Source organism: Cyanistes caeruleus, chromosome 2, assembly GCF_971803275.1.
Source record: "Cyanistes caeruleus chromosome 2, bCyaCae1.hap1.1, whole genome shotgun sequence".
NCBI lineage: Eukaryota > Metazoa > Chordata > Aves > Passeriformes > Paridae > Cyanistes > Cyanistes caeruleus.
In genome coordinates, this window is record NC_141702.1 from 34,891,539 (window position 1) to 34,901,502 (window position 9,964).

The window sequence follows — 9,964 nt, forward strand, 5'->3', positions numbered from 1 at the left end:
GGGAGATGTCCTTCGTACCTCTGTGTGTGCTCTTGCCACGTTATCTCACCACGTTATCCCCCATTCCCACCACCCCCTGCCTTGGGAAGAGAAAGGCAGGAAGAAGCCTGGCATAGGCAAGAGCAGGCAGAACAGCTGCAGGAGCAGCTGGATCAGATGCCAGAGTATTTTGCACAGTTTTTGCTGGCCATATTCAGACTTTCATTGCTGTTTGCTCCAAAGCCCATCTCCCCCTTCTGCTTGCAGCTCTTTATCTCAGCTTCACTGCTTTTGGCCCCCGGCTCCTGCTGCCTAGCTTCTCCTCTCCTGGCTGGGCCAACCTCTCTTGTTCCATTCCCTCCTCCCTCCCCCTGCTGCTTGCCCTGCCTGTTTTGGACATGAACTCCCTGTCACTCAGAGAGCCACACAGAGCCTGGCACACTGGGGTCCCTTTTCAGGCACTGCTGTAATAACAACCGCAGAATCACATTGTGCTTGTATCTTTACTAGTTTATACAGGAATATACAGTGGTGTTTTACAAGGCTATAAAATATATATCTTAAAGGAAACAAGCACAGGAAAACAGGAGAAGTGGGGCCAGATCAGCTGATGTAAATAAAGGCTGCATTGAATTAAATAGTGCAGCAACTATTTACAGCAGCTGTAGGACCTGACCTGTGGCCCCTTCCCAAAGCAGGGACTTGCTCCAGCCTCCTGCCTCTGTTATGGCAGAAAGTCAACGGAGCTCCCCTTGCCCACCCTGTGGAGAGGGATGCTGGGTGGGAGGAGGAGGAGGTGCACCCTCACCCCAGCCCACCTGGGGGTGAGACACAGCTGTGTGGCAGCTGCAGGTGGTGATGCCGACAGCCAGGCTGCTGTCTTGTGCCTGGTGGTGAGGCAGGGACACATCCTCCTCTGCCCATCGTCTGTGCCTTGCCATAGAGCAGCTGCAGTTCCTCTGGAGCTGGGCAGGATTCACAGTAGTCATCAAATAGTACCATTTCAGATGTCTAGAAACTACATGTGAGGTCAGATCAAATCCAGCTTTGATTTTTAGGTGCTGGAAAGAAAACAGGGGAAATCATTGGGCAAAGGTCAAATTTTGTATTTTGACATTTTCTGGTTTGAGGAGAAGCTGAATTCAGTTCAGTTTTACCTGAAACAAGTAGATCTTTCCATTCAGCCACTAAAATTTTTGAATTTATGCCTCTGCAGGACTTTCTGAATCACATAAACAGCATGTACAGTAAAGCATATTTTGTTTTTCCAGAATCTGATTATTTTCAAAAATAAAACTTCTGACAGCAGTCTTTGAGGAGAGATGGTATCCCACTGAGGCATCAGAATGATATGAATCTTTATCTCTGGCAAGCTGCTGTATTGAATACTTATGAAATCCAGTTATATGAATAACTGTTATATGAACAAATGGACTAACTCTGTAGAACTAAACTAAGAAAATGGATAAAGCTATTCTTGTGTCTTTTTTTTCCAGGACAGAAAAACTTACTTACTTTTTCAGAAGTAAGCGATATTTTCTCTGTAGCAATGCAGTTTTGTGGACAGTCAGAAAGGCCCGTGGGTAGGAAGTGCCAGCTTTGCCCTCAACCAGACTGTCTCAGTTGCCATGAGTCATTTACAGATGTCAGCATCTTCAAAATACAGCCTTACAAAAAAACACTTCTATCAGATTTTTATTTTGAAAAGAGTCTAGATGTCAAACAATAGGACCAACTGGTGTTTCTTTCTATGCTGAAATAAAACACTTGGAGAAGTGCAGTGATACACTTTAAAATCTGTTTTGTCACATCTCCTCTGGAAAACTGTAGATTTCAATGGTTCTTTGCTTCATTAAAAAAAAAAAACAACAAAACCAAAAAAACTAGCGACCAAAGCAATACAAAACAAAACAAAAAAAAACAAAACAAAAAAAAATGAATAAAAGCAAGGTAAAGAAACCCCAAACCCTTCCAACCAGCTGTAAAGGAAAAGTGTAAAGCTACCTCAGCGCAGCAGTGAGCTTCCTGAGATGGCCACGAAAGGGCGATGAAAGGAGGTCACGTGTGGAGCAGCTCTTCCAGCTCGCATCTCCAGGGGCTGCAGTGGTGCTCACCTTGGCTGGGGAACAGAGGGTTTGCATCCTCAGGACACTCCCCGGCAGAGCAGCCATTTGCACCTGCGCAGCAGGGCTGTAAAGTCCTGCCAAAGCACCACGGCAGGTTTCTGCTCTGGGGACAAAACAATACTGGATCAGGCCTAGAAGTGTTCAGGTTTGGATTTCCAAGGATCTTTAGCTCTGGTTTCCAAGACTGTAAACACGCAGTGATTAACAGTCTGGAAGCACTCACCATTTCCCCCATGGCCTGAGCCTTAATGGCAATCCTGGAGAGGGAGGATGATGGGCTAAGTCCCATCTTTTGTTGAAATCCATGAGAAATTACTTGCCAGCGTGCATTGGAAGTGGATGCTGTGCGTTGGCTCCGCTGACAAGTTCTGATCTTGGCCCTCACAGAACTGCGCGCATCTGCAGCAGTGCAAAACTGCTTTCAAATGCTGCAAAGCACACCCTTCAAATGAGCTGAATAGGCACATCAGAGGGAGGGAAGGAAGGAAAAATGTGCTAAGATGTGATTGCTAAATAAGAAATCAGTGAGGCCTGTTTGGCACGGTGAACACTTATTTGGCAGTGCTGCCTACACGCTGCACAGGTGCAAATGACTTCTCCAGGGACAAAGCACTGCGAAACTGGGCCTCTTTTCCAGCAAAAGACAAGTAGGGAAATAAAACCTCTGGACCAAACCCTGCTCTCATTAACACTCCTGAATTCTACTGAGTGAAAGAAAAACGCTCTCTTAGATAGAGCAAGAGAAAACTTTAATATCTCATTTTCCTGGTTTGACTAGAAGGTACCAGCAGGTATAGTGTCCTCCATGCTGAATAAGAAACTAACTTTCCTGGAGTAGTGAAGGAGAAGTTTGCTCACCAGCTTGTTACCAGTGCTCTCTACATACATTTAACTGTTCCAAACATTTCTTGTGGTTTACATATTCCCTCCATCTCCACCTTGGCTTGTATGCATGCTGCTCACTAGGATATGTACAGTGCGGTCCTGCTGCATCCCACCCCCTCCCTGGAGGAGGAGATGGAGTCAGTTTTCCAATATCAGGGGTGTCACTGACATCCAGCAGCTCTGGAGCTTCCTTGACTCCTGTGTTTATAGTGCAGCAAATCCCAGGGCAGAGCTCAATCATGGGCGTTACAGCTGCATGGGGCTTTCTCAGTGGTCTCATCATGCAACAGAGAATACATTACAAATACCTCTATTTGCCTTTTGTTTGCAGGGAATACAAAAAGAAGACATGAGGAAGCATGTACCATATCATATACCAATAGGCATTTTTCTTAGTTATTAATTAAGAATTAAAAGGAAAATGTGCTAATAGCAGCCAAATCTAAAGAACAGCAGTTTTTACAAAATATTGCCACTTTTTTGTTTTCCTTTTGCTGGGAAAAACTGTTAAAGCAATTTGGATAAACTAATGTTTATCTAAATGTTCAAAGTGTGCAGAGGTCTTTGATATGAGTGCAATTTCTTTGTGGCCTGGCTTTTTGACATATACCCTGCTGGCCTTTACTTTGTATGCTGCAAACACTAGAACATTATACTCAGATACAGAAGAATTCAATAAATACATACTTCAATTAAAATAATGTCTCCCTTGCCCACAAACTGCTGATAAACATCACCGTCTTCCACTCCTCTGTTTTTTATGTTTTATGTTGTTTCAGAAATTTACTGTATGTTTATTGAGCTACAAACCTGTTGGTTTTTTTAATTTTATAGATCAAATGTATAGAGTTGTTATCGTTTGATGCAGGCATCGGTTTTTACAGAAATATGAGGTTCTTACCTAATTGCAAAAGAAAAATGCAGAAGATCATGATAACAAAGAAGACATGTTATACACTTTATGCAACTTCCTCCTTCATCTCAACTGTCTTTGCTTCAGGACTTTCAAATTTTTCAATAATTTCCTCCAAATTATTCAGTTGTTCCCCTCTGATGTCACTCTGCTGTGATGACCCATTGGGCAATATATAATAATGCTGCACACACCCTGCACCAGTGGGTTAAAACTGCACTACAATATGAGTATTATTCTACCAGCTTGATGAGCTCATTTACAGCTATGGTACAGGTGATAAAATTACAGAGCTGCAAATCCCTTTGGTCTTCTAGAGTCCTCTAGCTGATGTCATTTTTCACCAGGAATAATATGTTATTTCTTACTAGAGAGCTGAAAAGTGCGGGGAAGGTAGATAGATATGATTATTAAATGCAGTGTGTGCAAGAGGGGAAAAGATGCTGAAGTCAAATATACACAAAAATTAATAGCTTTCCTGATCTGAGCTCATGTTTCTCATGCTCTTTGGATTACAGTAGGGTTACCCTTCTGGTGTCTGCACCCCAGGGATTCACATCTGTGTAAATGTGGTAATAGAAAAAGGCCCTCATGATGAATTCATGAATTGTTCTCATTGACACTAGTTGATACTTTTACTTGGACAAGTCTCCTTTGCAGGTGCACTGACCACACACTAATTGAAAGGATTATTTTCATAACTTTCTGTGCAGTCTGCAAGCCTTTCTGTGAAAAGCATAATTGTTTCAACCAGCTGCTTGGAGTTGTTTTTATTAATTTCTTTAAATCCAACAATGCTGGATCGGCATATTTGAGACTCTCTTCCAAACTGCATGTGAGCATAAATAAAATTAGTGAATATGGGTCTCGTGTAGGAGTGAAATTTGTTTGCAAGTACAGAATTTCTGTGGGGAGGAAAATTGCTTTTGAAATGTACTTTTTCTCCCAGCCTTTTGCTATTTTTACCCTCATCCCCACAACAAATCTTTAATGTGCAGTATGTCTGCATGGCACCTGTTGGGATTAGCTGTTGGGACAAGCAGACACATTACAAGTCCATGCATTTGCACCGCCTGAAACATCTAATCCCAAGTTATGCTGTGTGAAGCTCCAACTGTAAAGGGTTCTTCAAGTAGTGTTATTCCCCTTTCTTGAGTGAAAGCCAGGTCTCTTACCATAAGACTGGCCATAATGTCTGGAAAGCCTTATGAACTCAGTCCTTAATTCATATAGCAAACAAGTGGTATTAAAAAAGAGTCCATGGAACAATTTCTTGGATGCCACCTTGGTACCTCCCTGCTCCTTTGCTTGGGGAAAATGCTCAAGGTGTGGAAATTGTAAAAGTAAAATCGGGCTGGGAACAATACACAATGTACCAGAGACAGAGAGCAAGGACGAGAAGGTCTGTAAGATCCACTCACCCCTCAGCATCTCTTCTCACTTCAACTCAGCCCCTCAGCTGAGGGGCCAGTTGGAGACCAGAGAGTTTAGCTTACATGTGAAAATCCTGAGGTCTCCCTGCAGCAGCGGAGCAAGATTAACACAAGAAAGGGGATTCCTGTCCTACCTCCTTCTCCCAAGCCTTGACTTCTCCATTGAAGTCAAGGTCTCTGCTGTAGCCTGGGTGTCTGTACACTGCCTGCCTGTCCCAGCCCCTCTTCCACCTCCATTCCCACTCCCTTCCAGATGGGAGACTACAGCTAAGCCCTCCTCTTGTCTCACCCCTTCCTTCTGGCATTGCACACACCCAGTGGGGCTCCAAACACCCTCTGAGGGTCCTGCTCACCCTTGATAGTGGGCAAAGCACCCTGAGCCCTTTTCTTCCCTTGCATTTTGGGTCTGGCTTACATGTGTCACTTGCCATGAGGCTATGGAAATGCAGCATATGTCATGAGACCTTTGGTGGCTGAGCATCAGCTTGGAGATTGACCAAAAACTGTCAGGAGGAGGACATCACTGGAGCAAAGTCCAGAAAAGGTGCAAAATGGTGTTTTGGTGGCTAGAACATGATGCAGGAATTTCTGAGAAGATAGCATTCAAGATTTTGAGCTTTCTTAATGTAAAATATTCATGTAACTGTCAGCCTCCTTGTACTCCCACAACCTCACTAAGAACACCTTTGCTCCTGTGGGAAAGGTGGTTTTGTTGAGCAAACTCTGTGATTTCCATCTTACTGCTGCTGTCTGGGACACAAGAAAACAATCACACAAAACCAGGCAACAAGCCTTGCAAAACCAAGAGGCTGTCTCAGAAATTACTATTAAAATGCAAATAAAAGTAAGGTTTCCTAATTTTCTTGATTTGGACTCAGAGGCTGGGATCTATTTTTTACTTCTTCTCTGCACCCATTTAAGATAAAAAATTTTGTTTTGGAAAAAATATATGCAGGAATTTTTTTAAAAATACAGCAAATATTTTGGGTATTTCCAGGAAAATAGCAAGCATTGGCAATAAAGCTGGTAAAAAAAAAATGGAGTTACCATTTCTGGAAATATTTTGACATAGTCAAGCTTGTTTCCATTACAAATCAGAACAAAATTTAAATAGCTTAAATTTCATGATATTTCATACCAAGAAGAAATACACCTCTTTTTTCAGACAGTGAAATCAGTGTTTTGATAATATGCTCATGTAATTACATTAAGCTTGTACTAGTGTAGCAGAAGAGTTAACGACAGAGACTGTCTCACAGAGAACTTTAATCCAATACCTAAGCAGATGTCAGGGAAGCACCTCTAAGGTTATTTTTTTTGAGTAGGGGATGAGCTTCTATGCCATTCTTTGCCCCACCTGCCTCATCCCCACCTTTCTCCCTGGCCTGCTTAGATGCTATTCCTTCTCCTGACCTGCATGGAAAACTCTCCCCACCCTGTGCTGTGCCTCCATCAGTTCTGGCACTAAAGGGGACTAAGGACACGGCAAACAATCACTAAGGGAATTTGGGGCCATCGTGTTGGAAGGGTAAGTTTCAATTTTGCTGCAATACTGATGTGAGCAAAGTGCTCTCCTGTGGACCTGTAGCCTAGGATTTGATGTATGCCAGTCAGGCTTATGACTGCTGCCTCTGATGCCACTCTCAAAGCACAGATGAGATTGGCCAGGGGTCCCAGCTACTTTCTTTTAGCCCTGGTGCTTCAATAGAAGCTTCAGCATTTCTTCAGGCCATGAGCAGCAAACCCTTCACAAGAACTTTTACCACGTTCCCACCTTCTGCTGCTTCTCACTTCCCAGTGCTAGCAGTGAATTGATCTCTGAGGAGCCCAGGTTGCAGCCTGTCTCAGAGCAGGCAAAAGTTTTCTTTGGCAAGAAACAAAAAAGCTTTCTGCACGGGGTCCCGCGTGGCTCAGCACAGCCAAGGGCTGCATTGTCCTGCAGTGCAGCTGAGGACTGTCTCTTCTGTCTAAACAGGTTTGTAAATCAAATACTGCTTTATTCATGTTTGTTCTCACTGTAGCTTCATAATTCCTGATAATCATACTCAGCTCCAACATTTGCTCCTAAACTTCCCAGAAAAGCCATGTACTGCATGGTAAAAATGCAGTGTATGTTATTCTACTGAATAAGGCAAAGATAAAGAAGGGTCTAGTCAGTAAAAAGCAGGGCCTAGTTGGTAAAAAGCAGGATCTAGTCAGTAATCACAGCATTCTAAACACCTCAAAGATACCAAGGGGCCTGTAACATGACTTTCTAGTAACTGTCATGGGTCTTATTTAGGAAATGGCAGGGGATGATGATGGTTCTCCTCCTACAGGGCCTTCCTTGTACAGATTATGGACTTGCTCCCAAGCAAGTCCTGCAAGGACATTCTCCAAAGGGTCCTCACTAAAAGGACTTCCACATCTTGCCAGGATGGTTCTGCCTGTGGCCAGAAAGCCAACTGGGGCATGCAGGATGTTCCCCTTTCTAGCAGTCCATGAACAATGTCTGTGTAAAGCTTCTCTTGTACACAGGGGGCCTTCCCACAGCTATTGGGTTTTGTGCCACAGGGTCTTACCTGAAGATTGGAATTTAAATCAATTTTTGTTCATAAAACCATTCATAAAAAATAAAACATGCTTTACTTGCCCTTTAAGAAATCACTAAAGCCATGTTACTGTTACTATTTTTCCTAAATAAAAAAAATATCTTGCCCTACCTGGTATTACTAGTAAATAAGGATGGCTAACAAGTGCTTTCCTGATAAAGGACAACCCTTGTTAAACAGCCACTAAAAACACTCCTATCTAGACCACAGCTGCATCTGCTACAGCACAGGGTTCTTTTCATCTGCAATCCAAACCCCGCGTTCCTCGGTGAGATGAGACTCACTCTGCTGTTGGGTGGCACTTTGCCGGACTAAGAACTGATTTGCCCACATGTTTGTCAAAGGCTGATCCTCAGCAGGTGGCATTTATTTGAAACCGGACATGGCAGGTGGTTTCAGCCTAGAAACATGTTTTTGCACTGATCCAATTAAGTGTTTATAAGCTATTGGTTATATAAAACTGAAATCGGTGGTGTTGGCAAGTTTTCTGTACTTTCTCTGTGTGCTAACAACTTGGCTTAACTTTTGTTTGTTGTTGTGAGGCTTTCAAGTGTGTGTCAAATATTAACATTTTAATTTGCAAGGAAATTAGTAGTTGGAAAACTATAATCCCTTACAAGTATGCACGCACACACACGTGGACACGCTCAGTCCATCAAAATTACTTATATTATTAAGTTTGTAATAAATCCTCAGTGTGGAATGGCACACGCTGAATCACTGAGGTATTTGACAAAGATCTGTTTAAAGGGTTACTCTGGGGCCCCAAATTCCATTTTGTAAAACAAGGCCCTATTGAACCTAATCAATGGGTTTTCTGTGATTTCGCTCCCTTCACGTCCCCCAGCAACTTTAATTAAGAGCTTTTGGACAACTTTAAAGGTTGCTATGCATTATTTTTATCTATAGCTGTGAATTTCTATGGAAGAGCATGAAAACATACCAACGTTGATCTTAATGCCCCCCTCTATAGGAGTGGCTGCGAACCTTTCCCTCACACGTGGGCCGTGGCTGGCATCGGATCCTCCAGAGCCAGCCTGAGGAGCAGGCACGTTCGGCTGGCATTGCTGGCAGGCAGGAGACATTCCACTCCAGGTTTATGCAGGGAAGCTCAGAAACCAGATCTGGTACCTCCAAAGCATCTCAGGACAGTGGTGATGGTTTTGGCAGGCAAGAGGCCCAGCCCTGAGGGTGTAACGTGGCCACTCCGGGCCAGACTGCAGACAACAGCCTCCACCAGCTGCGAGGCTGGCAGGAGCAGGTTCAGCTCTCGTGCTCAGCAGGCTGAGAATCGTCTTCTGTTTGTTTACTTTTTAATCAGGGTTTTCTGTGCTACATGTAAAGAAAGTAAAGGGACTGGTGAGTTTGTTGAGTTGGGGTTTTTTTCAGGACAAATTATGATATCCTTTCCTTTTTAAAGTTTTTTTTCCTGATATTCTTTGAATGAGGAATGGGGCCATCCCGCCAGGACAAAGAGACTTGGCCAGCATGCCAAAACTGCAATTACAGCTAAATGAAAAAAGTAAGAATGAAATGTATTTTATTCATTTCAGCTGTTATGTCTTAATGCAAAGAAATCATTTTGCACAGTTTTGTAACTGACACCAATTTCTAATCTCCAATACTATTAACTTCTAAATCTCCGTTATAAAGAACATTGGCAGAATACCAGAGACTAGTGCACCTAAATAAACTTAGTTGGACCTGGTGTTTTATTTTCTTTATTCTGAAATGCTGAAAAAATCATTAAACTATTTTGTTAATTGCTGATAACATTTTGATTAGTTGGATTTCCTCTTTTGGCTGCAATAGACACATTCCTGGAGCATGACATGACTTTGCCTTTGGGACAAACAAAAAAAAAAGAAAGAGAGACCATTTTTTGAAATGACAAAGTGTATTGTTATAGGATTAGAGACAGGATAGCTCCAGGATTATGCTGTATTGCTAACTCAATTTAAGAGGCCTACAAATTGAAACTAAATATTGAATAGCTGTAGGGAAAGGGCATTGTTAAGGAGTAATATCTGTGTGAAA

At 42.8% G+C, this 9,964-nt stretch overlaps 1 long non-coding RNA gene across 2 annotated transcripts; it reads right to left on the minus strand.

Moving 5' to 3' along the window:
* Nucleotides 1-468: 468 nt before the first annotated feature.
* Nucleotides 469-9,155, minus strand: LOC111925765 (uncharacterized). Of its 2 annotated transcripts, none has more exons than XR_002862445.2 (3): nt 1,984-2,208; nt 1,495-1,646; nt 469-1,040 (listed from the first exon to the last, which is right to left on the minus strand). It is a non-coding gene; the product is annotated as an uncharacterized LOC111925765 (long non-coding RNA). The 2 variants fall into 2 exon arrangements; XR_002862446.2 differs by lacking the exon at nt 469-1,040 and adding an exon at nt 8,871-9,155 and having other exon boundaries at nt 1,984-2,098.
* Between the last annotated feature and the right edge of the window lie 809 nt (nt 9,156-9,964).